The sequence below is a fragment of the Equus przewalskii genome, chromosome 22 (assembly GCF_037783145.1).
Source record: "Equus przewalskii isolate Varuska chromosome 22, EquPr2, whole genome shotgun sequence".
NCBI classification, from domain to species: domain Eukaryota; kingdom Metazoa; phylum Chordata; class Mammalia; order Perissodactyla; family Equidae; genus Equus; species Equus przewalskii.
In genome coordinates this window covers 5,486,282-5,508,351 of record NC_091852.1, presented here as the reverse complement: position 1 = coordinate 5,508,351, position 22,070 = coordinate 5,486,282, and the positions used below count along the sequence as shown (strand labels likewise).

Sequence of the window (22,070 nt, the reverse complement as noted above, 5' to 3'; positions counted from 1 at the left end):
ACATAGTCCACACAGGGGTCACTCCTGGAACATTTGGAACTGGTGACAAGAGGGAAGCACACTGCTGACCCTCACCAGGTATCTCTTACATAAGGACACCTCTCCAAGATTGGGAGAAATAGCTGACCTACCTAATACATAGATATAAACACAGGAAAAGAGGCAAAATGAGAAGGCAATGGAATATGTTCTAAGTAAGAGAAGAGAGCAAAACTCCAGAAAAAGAACTAAATGAAACAGAAATAAACAATCTACCTGACAAAGAGTTCAAACAAAAAGTTATAAGAATGCTCACGGATCTTGGGAGATGAAGGGATGAACTCAGAGAGAATGTCAACAAAGAATTGGAAAACATAAAAACAACCAATCAGAAATGAAGAATAAAACACTGGAAATGAAAAATTCACCAGAGGGAATCAAGAGCAGAGTAGATGATGCAGAAGAATGGATGAGCAAGCTGGACAAAAGACTAGAGGAAATCACCCAAGCTGAACATATAAAGGAAAAAAGAATAAAAAGAATGAGAACAGTCTAAGGGACCTCTGGGACAAAATCAAGCACATTAACATTCGTATTATAGGTGTCCCAGAAAGATAAGAAAGAGAAAAATGGGCAGAGAATCTATTTGAAGAAATAGCTGAAAAGTTTCCTAACCTAAGGAAGGTAACAGACATCTACATATAGGAAGCAGAGAGAACACCAAACAAGATAAGCCTAAAGAGGCCCACACCAAGATACATTATAATTAAAATGTCAAGAATTAAAGATAAAGAAAGAATCCTAAAAGCCACAAGAGAAAGGCAACAAGTTACATACAAAGAAAATCCCATAAGGCTATCAAATGACTTAGCATAAACCTGACATGCTAGAAGAATGGTGTAATATACTTAAAGTGCTGAAAGGAAAAAGCCTACGGCCAAGAATACCCTCCATAGCAAGGTTATCATTCGGAATAGAAATAGAGATAAAGAGTTTCCCTGACAAGGAAAAATTAAAGGAGTTTATCACCAAGTTAAATCCGGTCTTACAAAAAAATGCACAAAGGACTTAAGTGGAAACAGAACACCACAAATTGGAACAAGAAAATTGTGCAAAAAAAAAAAAAAATCACAATAGAAACACTGGTAAAGTCAAAAATACAATAAACCTAGCAGATCAACCACCTACGAAGATAATATGAGGGTCAAAAGACAAAAGTACTAAAATTACCTATTTCCATGATAAGAGGGTAATGGATACATACACACAAAAAAAGAGGTTAGCTATGCTATCAAAAACATAAAATGTAGGAGGAGGACAATAAAAGATTAGAGCTTTTAGATAGAGGTCGAATTAAGGAGACTATCAACTTAATATGGATTGCTGAATATATAGGTTATTATATATGAACTTCATAGTAATCAGAAACCAGAAATATATAATAAATATATTAAAAATTAAGAGAAAGGAACCCAAACATAATATTAAGAAAGCCAACAAACCACAATGGAAGAGAGGAAGAGAAGAAGAAAGGAACAGAGAAGAATTACGAAAACATCCATTAAAACGTAACAAAATGGCAATAAGTACATACTTATAATAGCTACTTTAAATGTCAATGGACTAAATGCTCCAATCAAAAGGCATAGGCTGGCTGATTGGATAAAAAAACAAGACTCACATATATACTGCATACAAGAGACACATGTCAGACCTAAAGACACTCACAAACTGAAAGTGAAGAGATAGAAAAAGACATTCCAGGAAAATGGCAATGAAAAGAAAGCTGGAGTAGCAATACTTATATCAGACAAAATAGACTTTAAAACAAAAACTGGAACAAGACACAGAGAAGGGCACTACATAATGATAAAGGAAACAATACAACAGGAGGATATAACACTTGTAAATATCTATGCACCCAACATAGGAGCACCTAAATATATAAAGCAATTATTAACAGACATAAAAGGAGAAATACATAGTAACACAATGATTCTAGGGGACTTTAACACTCCACTTACACCAATGGATAGATGATCCAAACAGAAGATCAATAAGGAAACATTGCTCTTAAATAACACATTAGACCAGATGAACTTAGTAGATATATACAGAACATTCCATCCAAAAACTGCAGAATACACATTCTTTTCAAATTCACATGGAACATTCTCTAGGATTCATCATATATTAGGGCACAAAACAAATATCAATAAATTTGAGAAGATTGAAATAACACCAAGCATATTTCCTGACCACAATAGTATGAAACTAGAAATCAACTATAGGAATAAAATCAGAAAAGCCACAAATATGTGGATATTAAACAAAATGCTACTGAACAACAATTGGGTCAATGAAGACATCAAAGGAGAAATCAAAAAATGTCTGGAGATAAATGAAAATGAAAATATGACATGCCACTATTTATGGGATACAGCAAAAGCAATTCTAAGAGGAAAGCTAATAGCAACAAAGGCCTACCTCAACAAACAAGAAAAATTTCAAATAAACAATCTACCCGTGCACCTAAAGGAACTGGAAAAATAAGAACAAAGCCTAAAATAAGTAGAAGGAAGGAAACAATAAAAATCAGAAAATAACCCCAACAACATATTGCTTCATTATGATTGAGATGTGTTCTGCATTCAAAACCTTTGTGCACAAAGAGGCTGCAGGCGTATCTACCTCAATTGCAATTTCTCTTACAACTGGGATTGATTTCTGGACCTATTTGAGGAATCTTCTCTGCTGCTTCACTAATTGTACTTGGTCTCAATTCTAGGTCATGAAAGAAACTTAAATTTGAGAGCTGACTCACTGACACTCTGAAATAAAATTTGGAACCTCTTTAAAAGCTACCAATTCCAGGGCGTTGAAATTGAAAGGGAACATTTCATCAATATTTCCTTCTACTGCTTAATTCACCTTAAGTTCATTATCAAGGGCCTATAACGTGAGTAACTTTATTGTGTTTCTGTTTGTTTAGCTAACAAATACTACTCGGGAGAGTTTTGAGCCTTGCACAAAATTGTCATTAGAACAGTGTCATGTGGAAACTTGGTGACTTGGGGATGTTCCAGTGTAAGAGGAGTTAACACCTTTCCTCTCCTGAAACTTTAAGATAAAAAGACAACTCTCTATTGAAATACCCAATCTTAAACAAATCTAAGTTGCCTAATAAAGCAAGTTTAAGAGGAAATAAACTGTGCAATATCACTTTAACTGAATTTAAGGATTAGAAGCTTTCTTAAAGATCCATTGGATGGTTTCATTAAACCTGGAATGCTTCACTCTCAACATTTTATGATCTGCATCTTATCCCAAGACTTAAAATATTGCTTTTTATTTTCTATAACAGCTTTATTGAGACTTAATTCACAAACCATATAATTAAATGTGTACAATTCAATGGTTTTTAATATATTCAAAGAGTTGTGCAACCATCATGAAAATCAAGTTGAGAACATTTTCATTGCCCCAAAATGAAGCCTTCCACCCATTAGCAGTCCTGCCCATTTCTCCCCAACCACCCCACCCATTCTGGACATTTCATATAAATGGATTCATATAATATGTGCTCTTTTGTGATTGGTTTCTTTGGCAGCATAACATTTTCAAGATTCATCCATGTTATAACTTGTATCCACACTTCATTACTTTTCATTGTCAAGTAATGTTCATTCCATTGTCTGAATATTTTATCAGTTCATCAGTTAATGTGCATTTGGATTTTTTCTAATTTGGGGCTATTTTGAATAATGTTTCTATGAATATTTGTGTATAAGTTCTTGTGTGGATATATGTCTTCATTTCTATTGGGTATACACTTAGGTGTGGAATTGCTGAATCTTATGGTAACTCTACGTTTAATCTCTTGAGGAACTGCCATGCTGTTTTCCAAAGTGGCTGCATCATTTTCCATTCCCACTAGCAGTGTATGAGGCTTCCAATTACTCCACACCCTCATCAACACTTGTTATTATCTGTCTGTTTGATTATAGCCATCTTAGTGGTTGTGAAGTGGTATACCATTGTGGTTTTGATTTACATTTCCCTAATGATTAGTGATGTTGAGCATCTTTTCATGTTCTTCTTGGACAGTTGTATATATTTGGAGATCTATTTATTAAGATGCTTTCCCAATTTTTTAACTGGGTTATTTGTATTTTATTATTGAGTTGTGAGAGTTCTTTACACTTTCTGTATGTAATTCTCTTATCAGATACATAATTTCCAAATTTTTTCTCCCATTCTATGGGTTGTCTTTTCACTTTTTTGATGGTGTCCACTGAAGCTTAAAGATTTTAAATTTTGATCATATCTCATTTATCTATTTTTTCATTGCTCCTTGTGCTTTGAGGTTCTTATGTAAGTGGACATGGCACTGCTCATTAGGTCATGCTGAGGTGGCATCCCACACAGCACAACCAGAGGCAATCACAGCTACAACATACAATTATGTAATAGGGGGGTTTTGGGGGGAAGAAGAAGAACGAGAAGAAGGAGAAGAAGGAGAAGGAGGAGAAGGAGGTGAAGGAGGAGAAAGAGGAAGAAGAAGAAAGAAGATTGGCAGCAGTTGTTAGCTCTTTAAAAGAAGAAAAGAAAAAAAAGAGAAAGCTTTGCCTAACTGAAAGCCACAAAGATGTATGCCTATTTTTTCTTCTAACAGGTTTATAGTTTTAGCCTTTATATTTAGGTCTATGATCCATTTTGTGTACAATGTGAATGGGTCCAATTTCATTCTTTTGTATGTAGATATTAAGTTGTCCCACCACCATTTGTTGAAAATTCTCTTCCTTCATCATTGAATTGTCTTTACATGCTTGTTGAAAATCAATTGACCATAAATGTGAAGGTTGATGTGTGAACTCTGATTCTGTTGCATTGACCTATGTGCTGTCCTTTTGTAACTGCCACACTGTCTTCATTATTGCTCTTTAATTTTGAAATTGAATTTGCTTTTGAAATTGGAAATTGTGAGTCTTCTACCTCTGCTCTTTTTTTTTCAAGATTGGTACCTGAGCTAAGAACTTCTGCCAATCTTCTTCTTCTTCTTTTTTATTCTTCTCCCTCCCCATACATAGTTGTATATTCTAGTTGTGAGTGCCTCTGGTTCTGCTATGTGGAACAACTCCTCAGCATAGCCTGATGAGTGGTGCCATGTCCGCGCCCAGGATCCGAACTGGTGGAACCCTGGGCCGTGGAAGTGGAGTGAATGAACTTAACCACTTGGCCACGGGGCCGGCCCCTTTGTTCACTTTTAAGATGGTTTTTCCTCTTTGGGGCACTTTATATTTCCCTATGAATTTTAGGGTAAGCTTGTCTATTTCTGTGGAAGAAATAAGCCAGTTGGGATTTTGTTGGGAATTGCACTATATTGATCTATATTGATCAATTTGAGCAATATTGCCAACTTAACAATGTTATTTCTATCCATTGACCTGGGGTGGGATATCTTTCTATTCACTTAGGTCTTTAGTTTCTTTCGACAATATTTTGACCTTTTCAGAGTTTGTACTTCTTTAAAAAATTTATTCCTATTTTATTTTTTGATGCAATTGTAAATGGAATGATTTTGTTAAACTTTCAGATATTCATTGCTAGTGCATAGAATACAATTGATTTCTGTATATTGCTCTTGTGTCTTGAAACTTTGCTGAATCTGTTCATTACTTCTAATAGCTTTTTAGTGGATTCATCAGGATTTTCTCTATATAAAATCATGTCAAAATAGAGATAGCTTTATTTCCTCCTTGCCAATCTGGCTGCCATTTATTTCTTTTACTTGCCTAATTGCCTTGGCTAAAATCTCCTATACAGTGTTGAATAGAAGGGATGAGCATAGACATATTTGGCTTGTTCTTGTTTTTAGGGGGAGAGCATTGAGTCTTTCACCGTTAAGTGTGATGTTCGTTGTGGTTTTCTTGGTAGATACCTTTCATCAGATAGTGAGAGTTCCCTTTTATTCCTAGTTTGCTGAGTGTTTTGGTCATGACAAGGTGTTAGAGTTTGTCAGGTGCTTTTTCTGCATCTATTGAGATTATCATGTGGTATTATCCTTGATCCTATTGATATGATTAATTGATTTTGGGCTGTTAAACCAATCTTGTCTACCTGCGATAAATCCTACAGGATCATGGTGATTAATCCTTTATACGTTTCTTGATTTGGTTTGGTTGTATTTTGTTCAGGATTTTTGTGTCTATATTTGTAAGAGATATGGGTGTGTAATTTTCTTTTCTTATAACGTCTTTGGCTTTGGAATCAGGTCACACAGAATGAGTTGGGAAGTGTTTCCTCCTTTTCTTTTTTTTGGAAGAGTTTGTGAAGAATTGGCACTTTTCTTCCTTAAACCCTTGGAAGAACTCATGAGTCAAGCCATCTGGGCCCGGGCTTTTCTTTGTGGGAAGTTTTAAAATCACTGCTGCAATTTCTTTACTTGCTATGAGTTTATTCAGATGTTCTCTTTATTCTTGAGCCAGTTTTGATAGTTTGTATATTTCTAGGAATTTACTTCATCTAAGATATCTAAATTCGTTGGCATACAGTTTTATGTGTGTGTTCACCAACTGTATCCCCTCTTTATCAGGAAGCTGTCCAGCCCCATTCTCTGTAGTTACAGTGGCAGAGTTCCCCAGCCACATTTATAAGATGTAAGCCAGGCTGCCTACCTACCCTTGATTGGCTCATCTGACCAACTGCGGTTTGGAAAAGTGCTCTCTTCTCTCCAGTCCCATTAAGCAGTTACATGTAAGCTCAGAAGCTCTTGGTAGCCACATTTGCCATCCCATTAGCTGAAAAATAGGGGAAACCATTTTGCGGTGAGAGGCATCAGTGAAGCCAACTCGGGGAGTAAATATGGGAGGCAGAGGTTTGATTAGGATTAAATCACTGGTTTTGGTTCATATTACTGAAATTTAGTTGCATGTCTGTCAGTGTTTTCTCACTCTCACAGCCTTCTTTTCTTAAGGCCTTTGAGAAGACATCTTTCAAATACAACTAATAGAGTCTTGACTAGTAGAGAACTCTGTCCTGGGGAGCGAGCACTGTAACTGTAGTCAAGAGAGGCTGCATTCTGTGTTCTTTGGGTGCAGTCACAGTCAGTGGTGATTCTCAATGAGACAGTGACAGAATAGGGATGTAACTCAGCCAGGAACCTCCTTTCTCTTAGTAGCTAGTGAACTGAGGCAATGTACGATCAGAAAACTACTCTTCTGGGTGAATAGTAATAGCTACATTCTCTGTTACACTCCATTTCTTTCTTTTTTAAATTAATTTATTTATTTTTGGATGTACATCATAATATATTTCGAATTCTGTAGATTACATCATATTCACCACCCAAAAACTAATTATAGTCCATCCCCTCACATGTGAGCCTAATCACCCCTTTTGCCCTCCCCCCTTCCCCTTCCCCTATGGTAACAACTAATCCAATCTACAATGCTACGTGTTTGTTTGCCATGGTTTTTATCTTCTTCTTATAAGTGAGATCATATAGTATTTCCCTTTCTCCCTCTGACTTATTTCACTCAGCATAATACCCTCAAGGTCCATCCATGTTGTCACAAATGGCCGGATTTCCTCATTTCTTATGGCTGAATAGTAGTCCATCGTATATAAATACCACATCTTCTTTATCCATTTGTCCCTTGATGGGCACCTAGGTTGCTTCCAAGTCTTGGCTATTGTGTATAATGCTGCAATGAACATAGGGGTGCAAGTATCTGTATGCCTTCGTGTTTTCAAGTTCTTTGGATAAATACCCAGCAATGGGATAGCTGGATCGTATGGTAGATCTATCCTTAATTTTCTGAGGACATTCCATACTGTTTTCCATAGTGGCTGCACCAGTTTGCACTCCCACCAGCAGTGAACAAGAGTTCCCTTCTCTCCACATCCTCTCCAACATTTGTTGTTTCCTGTCTTGCTAATTATAGCCATTCTGACCAGAGTGAGGTGATACCTCATTGTAGTTTTGATTTTCATTTCCCTGATAGCTGATGATGTGGAGCATCTTTTCATACGCCTGTTGGCCATCTGTATGTCTTCTTTGGTTCAGATCCTTTGTGCATTTTTTAATTGGATTCTTGGCTTTTTTTGTTGTTGAGCTGTATTGGTTCTTTGTTTATTTTGGATATTAACACTTTATCTGATATATGGTTTGCAAACATCTTCTCCCAATAGTTAGGTTGCCTTTTCATTTTGTTGATGTTTTCCTTTGCTCTGCAGAAGCTTTTTAGTTTGATGTAGTCCCATTTGTTCATTTTTTCTTTTGTTTCCCGTTCCCGGTAGGACATGGGACTTGAAAATATGCTGCTCAGACCAATGTCAAAGAGCGTACTGTCTATGTTTTCTTCTGGAAGTTTCATGGTTTCGGGTCTTACATTCAAGTCTTTAATTCACTTTGAGTTGATTTTTGTGCATGGTGTAAGGGAATGGTCTACTTTCATTCTTTTACATGTGGTTGTTCAGTTTTCCCAACACCATTTATTGAAGAGACTCCTTTCTCCATCATATGCTCTTGGCTCCCTTGTCGAATATTAGCTGTCCATAAACGTGTGGGTTTACTTCTGGGCTCTCAATTCTCTTCCATTGATCTGTGTGTCTGTTTTTGTGCCAGTACCATGCTGTTTTGGTTACTATGGCTTTGTAGTATATTTTGAAATCAGGGAGTGTGATACCTCCAGCTTTGTTCTTTTTTCTCAGGAATCCTTTGGCTATTTGGGGTCTTTTGCTGTTCCATATAAATTTTAGGATTTTTTGTTCTATTTCTGTGAAAAATGTTGTTGTAACATTGATAGGGATTGCATTGAATCTATAGATTGCTTTAGGAAATATGGACATTTTAATTATGTTAATTCTTCCAACCCAGGAGCACAGAATATCTTCCCATTTCTTTGTGTCCTATTCAATTACTTTCAACAATGTTTTATAGTGTTTGGTGTAGAGATCTTTCACGTCTTTGGTTAAGTTTATTCGTAGGTATTTTATCCTTTTGGTTGTAAATGGGGTTGTATTCTTAATTTCTCTGTCTGCTACTTCGTTGTTAGTGTATAGAAATGCAACTGATTTTTGTACATTGATTTTGTATCCCACGACTTGACTGTATTCCTTTATTGTTTCTAAAAGTGTTTTAGTGGAATCTTTAGGGTTTTCTAGATATAAAATCACGTCGTCTGCAAAGAGTGACAGTTTCACTTCTTTTTCCAATGTGGACCCCTTTTACTTCTTTTTCTTGCCTAACTGCTCTGGCTAGGACTTCCAATACTATGTTAAATAAGAGTAGTGACAGTGGGCATCCTTGTCTGGTTCCTGTTCTTAGAGGGATAGCTTTCAGTTTTTCTCCATTGAGAATGATATTAGCTATGGGTTTGTCATATATGGCCTTTATTATGTTGAGGTATTTTCCTTCTATACCCATTTTATTTAGAGTTTTTATCATAAATGGATGCTGTATCTTGTCAAATGCCTTCTCTGCATCTATTGAGATGATCATGTGATTTTTATTCTTCATTTTGTTAATGTGGTGTATCACGTTGATAGATTTGAGGATGTTGTACCATCCCTGCATCACTGGAATGAAACCCACTTGATCATCATGTATGATCTTTTTAATGTCTTGTTGTAATCGATTTACTAGTATTTTGTTGAGGATTTTTGCATCAATGTTCATCAGTAATATTGGCCTGTGATTTTCTTTTTTTGTGTTGTTCTTGTCTGGTTTTGGTATCAGGATAATGTTGACTTCATAGAATGAGTTAGGAAGCCTGCCCTTCTCTTCAAATTTTTGGAAGAGTTTGAGAAGGATAGGTACTAAGTCTTCTTTCAATGTTTGGTAGAATTCACTAGGGAAGCCATATGATCCTGGACTTTTATTTTTGGGGAGGTTCTTGATTGCTGTTTTGATCTCCTTACTGGTGATCAGTCTACTCAAATTTTCTACTTCTTATTGGTCCAGTTTTGGAAGGTAGTATGTTTCTAAGAATTTATCCATTTCTTCTAGATTATCCAATTTGTTGACGTATAGCTTTTCATAGCATTCTCTTATTATCTTTTGTATTTCTGAGGTGTCCGTTGTAAACTTTCCTCTTTCATTTCTGATTTTATTTACTTGAGCCTTCTCTCTTTTTTTCTTGGTGAGTCTAGCTAAGGGTTTGTCAATTTTGTTTATCTTTTCAAAGAACCGGCTCTTGGTTTCATTAATTTTTTTCTTTTTTTTTTTAGTCTCTATTTTGTTTATTTCTGCTCCGATTTTTATTATTTCCTTCCTTCTGCTGATGTTGGGCTTTGTTTGTTGTTCTTTTTCCAGTACCTTTAGATGTGCTTTTAGATTGTCTATTTGGGATTTCTCATCTTTGTTGAGGTCGGCCTGAATCGCTATAAACTTCCCTCTTAGAACCACTTTTTCTGTATCCCACAGATTTTGACACGTCGTGTTTTCATTTTCATTTGTATCCAGGAATTTTTTGATTTCTTCTTTGATTTCTTCATTGACCCAGTCGTTGTTCAGTAGCATTTTGTTTAATCTCCACATTTTTGTGGCCTTCTGGTTTTCTTCCTGTAGTTGATTTCTAATTTCATACCTGTTGGTCAGAAAAGATGCATGGTATTATTTCGATCTTATTAAATTTATTGAGACTTGTTTTGTGGCCTAGTATGTGATCAATCCTGGAGAATGTTCCATGGGTATTTGAAAAGAATGTGTATTCTGTGGTTTTTGGCTGGAATGTGCTGTAAATATCTACTAAGTCCATCTGGTCTAAAGCGTCCTTTAAGGCCAGTGTTTCCTTATTGATCTTCTATTTAGATGATCTATTCATCGGTGTAAGTGGAGTGTTAAAGTCCACTACTATTATTGTGTTACTGTCTATTTCTCCTTTTACGTCTGTTAACAATTGCTTTATATATTTAGGTGCTCCTGTGTTGGGTGCATAGATATTTACAAGTGTTACATTTTCTTGTTGGATTGTTCCCATTATCATTATGTAGTGACCTTCTTTGTGTCTTGTTCCACTTTTTGTTTTAAAGTCTGTTTTGTCTGGTATAAGTATTGCTACCCCCGCTTTCTTTTCTTTGCCATTAGCATGGAATATCTGTTTCCATCCTTTCACTTTCAGTTTGAGTGTCTTTAGGTCTGAAGCATGTCTCTTGTATGCAGCATATACACGAGTCTTGCTTTTTTATCCAATTGGCCACCCTATGGCATTTGATTGGCATATTTAGTCCATTGAGATTTAAAGTAGCTATTGATAAATATGTATTTATTGCCATTTTCTCACTTTTTTCTAGTTGTTTTAGCAGTTCTTCTCTGTTCCTTTCTTTTTCTCTTGCTCTCTTCCCTTGTGGTTTGATGGCTGTCTTTAGTAATATGTTTGATTTCTTTTGTCTTACTTTTTTTCTTGCTTCTTATAGGTTTCTGATTTGTGATTACCATGAGGATCCTATTTAGTATTCTATGCATATAATAGTCTATATGGAGTTGATAGACTCTTTAGCTTGACCTCTTCCTAATAGATCTACTTTTTTACTCCCCTCCTCCAACATTATATGTTTTTCAAATCATATATAGTCTCTTGTTTAGTGTGTGTCTATCCATTACCCTCTTATCATTGAAATAGGTGATTTTAGTACATTTGTATTTTAACCTTCACATTATCTTCACAGGTAGTTGATCTGATACCTTTACTATATATTTACCTTTACAAGTGATTTTATTGCCTGGTTTTTTGTTGTTGTTTTGTTTTTTTGATAATTTTTTTTAATCTCTATTTGTGGTCATTGCTTTCCCACTTAAATAAGTCCCTTCAGCACTTCTTGCAGAACTAGTTTCTTGGTGATAAGCTCCTTTAACTTTTGCTTTTCTGGGAAGCTCTTTATCTCTCCTTCCATTCTGAGTGATGACCTTGATGGATAGAGTATTCTTGGCTGTAGGTTTTTCCTTTTAGAACTTCAAATATGTCATGCCATTCTCTTCTCAGCTGTATGGTCTCGGCTGAGAAGTCTGCTGATAGCCTGATGGGCTTCCCTTTATATGTCACTTGTAGCCTTTCTCTTGCTGCTTGTAGGATTCTCTCTTTGTCTTTAATTTTGGACATCTTAAGTATAATACGTCTTGGTGTGGGCCTCTTTGGGCTTATCTCATTTGGAGCTCTCTGTGCTTCCTGTACTTGGATGTATGTTTCCTTCCTCAGGTTAGGAAAATTTTCATCTATTATTTCTACAAATAAATTGTCTGCCCAATTTGTCTCTCTCTTCTCCTTCTGGGACACCTATAATCCGAATGTTAGCATGCTTGATAGTGTCCCAGAGTTCCCTTAGACTGTTCTCATTCTGTCTAAGTCTTTTGTCTCTTTTCTGTTATGCTTGGGCGATTTCCTCTCATCTTTCGTCTAGCTCACTGATCCGCTCTTCTGCATCCTCTACTCTGCTATTGAGTCCCTCTAGTGAATTTCTCATTTCCAGTATTGTAGTCTTCATTTCTGATTGTTTTGTTTTTATATCTTCCAGTTCTTTACTGATGTGCTCACTGTGTTCATCCATTCTTCTCCCCATATCTGTGAGCATCCTCATGATATTTTGTTTGAACTCTTTGTTGAGTAGGTCACTTGCTTCTGTTTCATTTGGTCCCTTTTCTGGGGTTTTGTCCATGTTATTGCTCGGAGCAGCCACCTTCTAGAGATATATTCTTAGTCCAATAAAATAACACCAGTTAAGTGCTCTGAAGACCCTCAAGCACTTTGTGGCAGGATAATGTTGGAGATCTTGGGTAGTCTTCCCAGCCCCGCGCCCCATCATTTATTACTTTTTCCATCATTAGCAGAAAGCAGAGAAAAGAAGGTTTCTTTCCGGCTTTGCATTTCAAAGGCCCGCACCCTCTGTGAGTGGAGAGGACTCAGGCACAGCTCAAGTGTTGGGAAGCCAAGGAAAGCTTCCTGCTCATAGCCTAGGTGGGGTGGGGTGCCAAGAGAACAGAGTCAGTGGAGCCAGAGGGAGGAGGTTTCCCTCTGGGGCCACCAGGAGGGGCCTTGTGGGCTTCCTTTGAGCCCCCAGGAGCCAGCTGGGGAGCAGGTCAGCACTCACACTTGAATAACATTGTTCATCAGCTGAGCTGAGGGCTAACCAGCTAACCTGGCTTTCTGTCGGGTTCCATGCAGCCTTTACTTCCACAGTCACCAGAACTTTACTCCGAAGCTGTGCAGCAGGATTTTCATGTTGTGAGGACTGTCCCCCTACCCTGCACTCTCTCAGGACAGCTGTGAACCCAGAGAAGTAGCATGGGATCCTAGACACCCAGCGGGTGAGGGTGGGGTGGAGGGAAATTCCAAAAACATATGCCGGAAAGAGTATGGGTGGAAGTTGAGAAAAAAGAACTTGGGAGTCCCTGCACTGAGACAGGGTTAACACAGCCTCGTGATGCCGTAAAAGGCCCTGGCTGGATGCTAGGGGGCCTGGCTTTAATCACAGCTCTGCTCCCAAGTCACCATGTGATCTTGGACATAAAACCACATTCTCTGGGTCTCAGTTTCAACATTGTCTGCATGCGTTCATTCATTTACCCTCTCATTCATTTTTTTTCTTCATTTAGCAACTCCCAACCTCTTCTCGAATATAATAAACATTTATTGAGCACCATTTATAGGTGGAAACCTGTACTGGGCACTGGACATAACAAACGGAGATGGGGTCTGTCTTCAAGGAACCTCCAGCCCAGAGATCCAAAATAAGGGAGTCTAAGTGATTGGTCTAAGTTTCTGCCAATTCTGCCATTCTGTAATTCTATTATTACTGCAAGTTTTACATTATCTTACCCACCCCCCAAAAAGATATAACCCCTCTTTCACAGAGCTGTGGCTCAATGACAGCAATTTCTTGCCCTGATGGATTGGTTTCAATATTTGGAAATGTCTAAAGGCCATTTGGAGCCAAGTGTGGTGGAGAAGGCAGCTAAGACCTAGAAAAGAACCAAGTTCCAGGTGGGCTGGTAGCAGAATCTTATGTTCCTGTATTTATTTTTGGTTGAAGTCACTGAGAGCACAGCTTTTGAGTGCCCTGTGGTGGTCTGCCCAGGGATGTGGCTTTTGTTAAGCTTTCGAATCATGTCCCGAGCACAGCTTGCTGATGCCTGGTGGGGAGACTCCCAGCTGCCTGTGGGCAGCCTCCATCAGCGAGCTCATTGCTGCGGCCTGCTTTGTCATCGGCATAATTTGGTGTCTCTGCCTCTGCCATAGTTAGGGTTATTTCATCTTCCGTCTCCGCACCTTCCTTCAAGGACTGACAACAAAGGCAAGCAATAAAGGGTGACACAACTAAGAACCTACTTGTCATGAATGCTAATCCCATGCCCTCACTCATCTCAATTTAGAGGTAGTTTTATACCTTCTGGGTGAAGAAGCCTGTTGAATGGAAGCAGCCATTGTCATTCCATTAGTACTTCCTAAATATTGAGCCAGATTGTTCTGTGTGTTCACTTGCAGATCTCCTGCCTTCTCTAGACCAGGACTCCTTGATTCCATCCACTCATTTACTCCTTTATTCTCCAAATAAATAAGAGTCATCAGGAGCCAGGCAATGTGCTAGGCTGGGATGATGCATAAGACATTATCCCTGCCTCGTGAAGCTCACAGTAGTGGGGAAGGGATGGACACGTACACAGTTATTGTGAGACGGCACAGTAGGTACAGATGGAGAAGTACCTAAGAGAACAGTGGAAGCACAGAGGAGAAGAGGGCAGGCTGGGCCCTTCTTTGTGGTAGACTGTGTTCTTGTTTGCAAAGATATACTGCTCTTCTCTGTGCTGAGCTTTATACTTCCATGCTGTCGTTATTATACTTCTCTCTATTAAAGTCAGCCTTGGCCACGGACTTGCTTTGGTCAATTAAATGAGGTGCAACATTTTGAGTCAGAAGCCTTAAAAGATAGCATGTGGTCAGCCATAGTCTTCCCTTTTGCCCTTTGCCATGATGACCAGCAAATACTCAAGATTGCTCTGTTACCTTGGGTCCCGGAGAGGAGCTGGCATAGGATGGTCATGCAGAACAAGGAAAAAGTAAATTGTTGTTTGAAGTCATTGAGATTTTAGGGTCATTTGTTACTCAAGCATATCCTAGTTAATTTTGACTGATACGCTTTTATTTGTCTTTGTTCCCCAGTGTCTGATGTGTAGTAGCTACTTCATAAAGTTTGTTGAATGAGCCAAGAGATGAAGGATTCAATATCCTTGAGAGAGAGTGAGGAAGAGAGGTGCTGTGGGGTCTGGAAGGCCTTGTGTTAAGAAATTCAGCAGGAGCTTGGCCATGGTGGGTATCATAATCTTTTCCAGATGAACTCAACAGGAAAGGCTCACAGGGCTTTTGTCTCCCTTTATGTCTTCTGTTTGCCGCTATGTCACACACAAGCTTTGGGAGCTGATGCGACTGATTAGCCAGAAAAGAAGTGATATTCACAGGATATTGGGAGGCTCATCCAATCACTGGGGAGGGGGAAGTGGGACAGAGAAGCAGACTTGGGGCTAAGTTTCCAGGAATAACACCACAGAACTTCTCAGAGAAGGCAGTGTTTCCCAACTCCACTAGTAAGGGTAAAAATAAATGACTAACAAAAACACTCAAAATATAGTGCCTGAAAGAATAGAGATCTTACTTCTCTTTCATCCAGCAGTTCTGAGGGGAGCAGTCTAGGTCATCCGGGTGCCCAGAATCTTTCCACATCCTTGTTCCATTATCCCTTTGGGCACTGTCATCATGTGGAATATCAAGGTTGAGTGGCTTCGATATCTGGGTCCCAGCCAGTGGGAAGACAGAAGAGGAAAGACATTCATAGTCTTGCCCAAATCTGAAACTGGCATCTAACACTTCTACTTATATTTCATTGGGAAGAAATTCCTCACATGTCAACATCCAGCTGCAGGGGGCATAGAGTTTAGTGAGGTAACCATGTGTACAGCAACAGTACTATCAGGATGTATGTTCATCAAGTATCATTGCAATGATGCTCTGTAACAAACCCTCCTAAACCTGGTGGCTTTTAAACAAGCATTTATTCACACCCTCACAAATTTGCACGTTGGCTGCTGTTCAGCTGCTCTAAGCTAGGCTGGGCTGGAAGGCTCCCGTTAGTCTACAGGTTGGCTGGGCATGTGCCAGGCTGTGGGTTGGGTTCAGACCTGCGCCACATAGGTTTGTTCTGGGGCTCAGGTGGCAAAGGCAGTGTCTCTCTGGGGCACATTCTTCTCCTGAGAGAAGACCACAGGAGTGAGCAGAAATGCTTGATGCCTCTGGAGACTCAGTCCGGAAGTGTCGCATAGTCACCCTCACCCACATTCCACTGATCAAAGCAAGTCACGTGACTAAGCCCAACATCAACGGGGCTGGGAAAATACTGTGCCTGCTCTATTGAGAGATACTGTGAACTCATATAGCAAAGGTGTGGGTGTGTAATTCTAATACAGAGGGTGCATGAATAATCGAGAGCAACATTTCAGCCCACACCCTGTGAATGAAGGGGAGAATATGTTTTTATGGATAGTTAGAAATCTCTGCCACGTGTAAGTTTTTCATTTGTTGGCATTTGTAGAATTTACACAGCACATTGCGTTGAGATGGAAGGAATTTGGGGCCATCGATATGGGACTTGGTGAAAAAATTCAGTATATACTTATAATAACATAGGTAAAATACAAAATATTAGGGAAGATATTAAATATTGAAGAAGCAGTAAACTTCTAAATAAAATATTTTCAATTTTTTATTAAAAACGTGAGTTTGCTTCTGTGAACCTATTTTATTGAGGTATAATTTATGTACAAAAATGCACCCATTAAAATTGTACAATTTGATGACTTTTGACAATTTGATATATAACTTCTTTTAGATCAAATTTTATACTTGAAAAGCCTACTTTCAAATCCAGGCTTCATCAGCAAAAAAGAGGAGGACTGGCAGTAGTTAGCTTAGGGCTAATCTTCCTCAAAAGAAAATATTTTGAATGATTTTTTTTTTGGCTTCAGCAGCAGAAATTTATCTTCTCACACTTCTAGAGGCTGGTAAGTCCAAGATCAGGTGCCAGGCAATGTGGTCCCGGGTGAGAGCTCCCTTCCTGGCTTGCAGATGGCTGCTTTCTCGCTGTGTCCTCACATGGTGAAGAGCGATCAATTTTTTTTTTCCTGAGGAAGATTAGCCCTGAGCTAACTACTGCCAGTCCTCCTCTTTTTGCAGAGGAAGCCTGGCACTGAGGTAACATCTGTGCCCATCTTTGTCTACTTTATATGTGGGATGTCTACCACAGCATGGCGTTCCAAGTGGTGCCATGTACACACCCGGGATCCAAACCAGCGAACCCTGGGCCGCTGAGAATCGGAACGTGTGCACTTAACCACTGTGCCACCGGGCCGGCCCCAAGTGATCAAATTTTTAACACAGTTAATTCTTTTAGAGCATTTTTAGGTTTACGGAAAAATTGTGCAGAAAACACACAGAGGTCCCATATATCTTACCTCCAGGCTTTAGGCCCCAATTTTCCCTAGTATTATCATCTTTGCCTTTTCCACAAGGTCATATAGTTGGAATCATACAGCATTACAGCTTTTTCAGACTGGCTTCTTTAGCTCAACAATATCCATTTAAGGTGCCTCCATGTCTTTTCATGGCTTGATAGCTCACTTGCTTTTATTGCTGAATAGTATTCCATTATATGGATGCACCACTGTCTTCATCCACTCACCTATTGAGGGGCATCTTGGATGTTTCTTTTGGGCAATTATGAGTGAAGCTGCTATAAACATTTGTCTTGTGGGGTTTTGTGTGGACACAAGTTTTCAACTCATTTGGGTTAATACCCAGGAGCACAATTGCTGGACTGCATGGGAACCATATGTTTAGCTTTGTAAGAAACCACCAAACTGTCTTCCAAAGCGGTTGTACCATTTGACACTCCCGCCAGCACTGACTGGGAGTTCTTGTTGCTCCACCTCCTCACCAGCATTGGGTGTCATCAGTATTTTGGATTTTAGCTCTCTAAAAGGTGTGCAGTCTTATCTACAGTTATCTGTTCAGATCTCTTGCCTACTTTTAAATAGAAATATTCACTTTGTTACTTTGAGTTTTAAGAGTTGTTTGTATATTTTGTATACAAGTCCTTTGTCTGATATGTGTTTTGCAAATATTTTCTTGCAGACTGTGGTTTGTCTTCTCACTCCCTTAACAGTGTCTTTTGCAGAGCAGAAGTTTTCAATTTTAATGAAGTCTGACTTATCGTGCTTTTGGTGTTCTATCTAAAAAGTCATCACCAAAGTCAAAGTTACCTTGATTTTCTCTTATATTATCTTCTTGAAGTTTTATAGTTTTGCATTTTCATTTAAGTCTATGATCCATTTTGAGTTCATTTTATGAATAGTTCAGGTCTGTATCTATATTAGTTTGTTTTCATGTGGATGTCCAGTTATTCCAGAACATAAAAAGGACAGTAGAAAAAAGAAAAAGAAACCATCCATTCTCCATTGGGTTGACTTTGCTTCTTTGTGAAAGATCAGTTTACTACATTTATGTAGGTTTATTTCTGGGCTCTCTTCTGTTCCATTGATTATTTCTTTCTTCTTTTCCTAGTAGGCACTGTCTTGATCAATGTAGCTTTATATTAAGTCTTAAAGTCAGTCCTCCAACTTTGTTTTTCTTCAGTATTGTGTTGTGTTTTGCCTTGCCATAGAGACTTTTGAATAAATTTGTCAGTACCCACAGAATATCTTGCTGGGACTTTGATTTGAACTGCATTGAATCCATAAGTCAAGTTGAGATTAACTGGTCTTAACAACACTGAGTCTTCTCATCCACAAACATGGAATATCTCTGCCTTTACTTTGTTTTTTTTCGATTTCTTACATCAGACTTTTGTAGCATTCCTCCTACAAATCTTGTATTATTCTTTTAGATTTATACCTAAGTATTTCTTTTTTCAATTATCAACGTTTAATGGCTATAAAAATGTTTATTTATTTTTTTAGCAATGCACAATACTTACGACCCTCAATGTTTTGTGGCTCGGACACTTTTTCCATTTGTGGCTCATCCAAGCGTGGTGACCCGTGGGTTAGGAATTTTCTGTTGAGGAGCAGCAGCTGCTACCACTGAGCCTGAGACACTCTTCCACTGCCACTTGTTTATTAAAAACTGGCTCTTGCCGGCTCTTCCGGTTGTAACCAACATTCTCAATTCTCACTCTGCGGGTAGGCCCATCTTTCCTTTACTCAAATGCCTCTAGTCATCTCTCAGAACAGGTTCAGATTTGGGAATTTTTGGAGGGGAGTTTTACTCAGCCTTTTGTTTACCAGACCTAGACATTTTGTCTGTCCTACAGATCAAACAGGACCTCAGTTGGATGTTGGTGATCAGCAAATTCTCTGTGGGTCACATCACTCTGAAGTCTACTTGAGCTCCTCTGTTCATGTCTGTCCTCACACCCTCCTCAGCACTGAAGGTTAAGTACTACAACTTGTCCTCTGCTAATCCAGGTTCCCATCACTCCACTTAAATCAGGGAGCTCCTTTCAACTGCACTGTCTTTCACAGCACCCCTGGTCACTGAGAGCAGCCACTGTGGTAATTTCTATAGGTGGCAGTGCTTCTTTCACCAATGATTCTCCAAAAGCCTTGGTGGAGGCCCCTTCAGGAGACATGGTTACAAGAGAAGTGAGCCGGCTACATGTGAAAATGCACTTCAATATTGCCTTCTTCTTGATTCTTTGGATTTTTTACTATACAAATACCAGGGGATTTCCTCCTTCTCATTCTCATCTAGCTGAGTCCAGAAGTCAATCAATTTATCTAGATGATACATTGAAACCAGCGTCACTGGACAGCGCACTCAAATTGACAAATCTAGGCTCATTCACATGTATACTTTTCTATTTAAATTCTCAAAACCTTGCAATTCTTCCTGTTCCTGGGATTGACTTTGTAACTGGCCTCCCAAGGTGTGCCTGCATCTGATCCAAGTATTAAGAGTGACAGAGGTCAGAGGAGATGGGCTGGTGGGCAGGGTAGGAGATTAATTCCCTCTCCAAGGTAACTGTGTCAGGGGAGGTCAGATAGGGCCTCAAATAAGGCAGGGACAGCCTCATACAGAAGGGAAAAGGCTCTGTTGCTGCTGCCAAGAGGGGCCTGGGAGCTTGAGTTTCTAGGCTTATCCAAAGTCTCTTTTATGGCCCCATTTCCACTCCCAGATTCCCACTTTTTCCTGGTGATAACTATCTCTCACACATGAAATATGGGAGGCTGATAAGTCAATTGACTTTGTAATTTGGCAACTTGTAGGCAAAATTTTGAGTTTGGGTTTTAGCCTTGCAGTTCAATTAATAATTGTTTTTTAGCTCTGTTCTAAGAAAACACAGATTTTTAACTCTTGAGCTGAGCATTCAGGACTCCGAGCGTGTCACTGCATTCCTTTGAGTGGTCCAGCTTTAACCTCATCACTTGAGTTCAGTCTTGAATTCCTCTTGCTCTTCATGTTATTTTTTGGACGGTGGCCACTTGGGTTCCCAAAGCCTTGTCTTCAGTGGGTACGTCACTCCAGGTGACCATGAGGAGTAATTAGCTGTTTTTCCATGTGTGCCCAGGGCTTCCAGAGCCCAGATCTTTACAGCAGCTAAAGCCCAGCCTTCATGACAAAACAGGACAGGAGGCCAATCCTGGTTTCTTCTCATTTCCTCAAACTTCTGTGCCTTGCAGTCCCACTTTGGGTGATCTTCATTCTGTTTGTTTTCCCACTGTCCTCATTCTGCTTCCTTGAAATGTGACATAACAATTTTGGGGTATTGAACATGACTCTTTTGGAGCCAAACGTTGCTATAATAAGGATGGCCAAGTATATAACCTTAAAAAAAAGCTTGGACTGTGTCGGGTGTTGACTTTTCTTTGATTTCTGGCCAGTCTCAGATCTGCTGCTTGGGGTGGGAGAGATGAGTCGACCCCCGTTGCAGTTTCACACTGGAGTGGGACAGTCCTATCACTGCCAGCTCATCTATGCACATGGGGCTTTACAGACCACAGACTGTAACCTGCCCTCCACTGGCCTTGCCTCCTCCAGCTTCTCAGCCACCTGTGAGATGGCCAGAACAAACTCAGATGTGCTCGCCTTGGAAGCTGAGAAAAGAAATGAAGAGACTTTCCCAGGACCCCTAGCGTTGGCCAATAGCTAGGCCAAGAATCGAATCCACATCTTCCCAGAGCCTCGATGCTGACCTCCCTGTCAGGCCTGGCCCTAACCCTCACAGGCCCAGGGCAAGGCTACCATGGGGGCTCACACACTATTATCTAAAGATTCAAATGTAAGAATCAAGACAGCAACTGTCAAATAAAATATACTCTATCCTCCCATCTTGATAAATTGTCACAGTTTGGAGTCTCCAGAAGCAGATCCTGAGACTGAGTTTGCCCTGTAGGGCATTTATTAGTAATCAGTAGGGGGAGGGAGCAGGAGCAGGAAGAGAGAGATGTCCCACTGCAGTGCAGGCCCCACCAAGCCTCAGCCGACCCCACTGGGTGTCCCAGAGGATATGTGGCCCCTCGGAGTTTGCCAAGGTTGGGTGAAATGGCTGGGCCACCTCGCCCTCCAGCCCCAGGACAGGGTGTACCTCTGGAGAGGGGGCCCTGGGCAGCTGCAGCAAGAGCTGAGAACAGGGCGACAAGGCCCTCCTCTAACAAATACTCCGTGATAATGACCTGTTCAGCTCAGGAAGGGCAGCAGGGTGAGAGGCCCTCCTTCTCTTTCTACTCCAGGACGTCCTGGTCCCCACGTCCAATCTCCGACCACCTGCCTCCAGAGTCGAGTCTTGGCCCCTCCTTGGGCCTATGAACACATCACACGGGGGACTGAGCCGCCCTGGGGCAGACAGAGGGGCAGGAGATCCGCTAACCCCAACACCGTGGAGGCGGGCAGGGAATTCCAGAGTCCCCAGTAACCAGAGATTGGTCTAAATCCGGACGGGGCCCATCCGGATCCCTCCACAAGGGGAGCAGGAGGAAGCTTCCTAAAGAGGGAGGGGCAGGATAGGGACCCCCTTGCTGGGTCTAAGGTAGCTCTACCAGAGATCAC

General features: G+C 39.8%; 1 long non-coding RNA gene across 3 annotated transcripts in view; it reads right to left on the bottom strand.

The window, feature by feature from the left end:
* LOC103560043 (uncharacterized) overlaps nucleotides 1-22,070 on the bottom strand; it is a 224,494-nt gene that overhangs the window by 173,107 nt on the left and 29,317 nt on the right. The window lies entirely within an intron of this gene.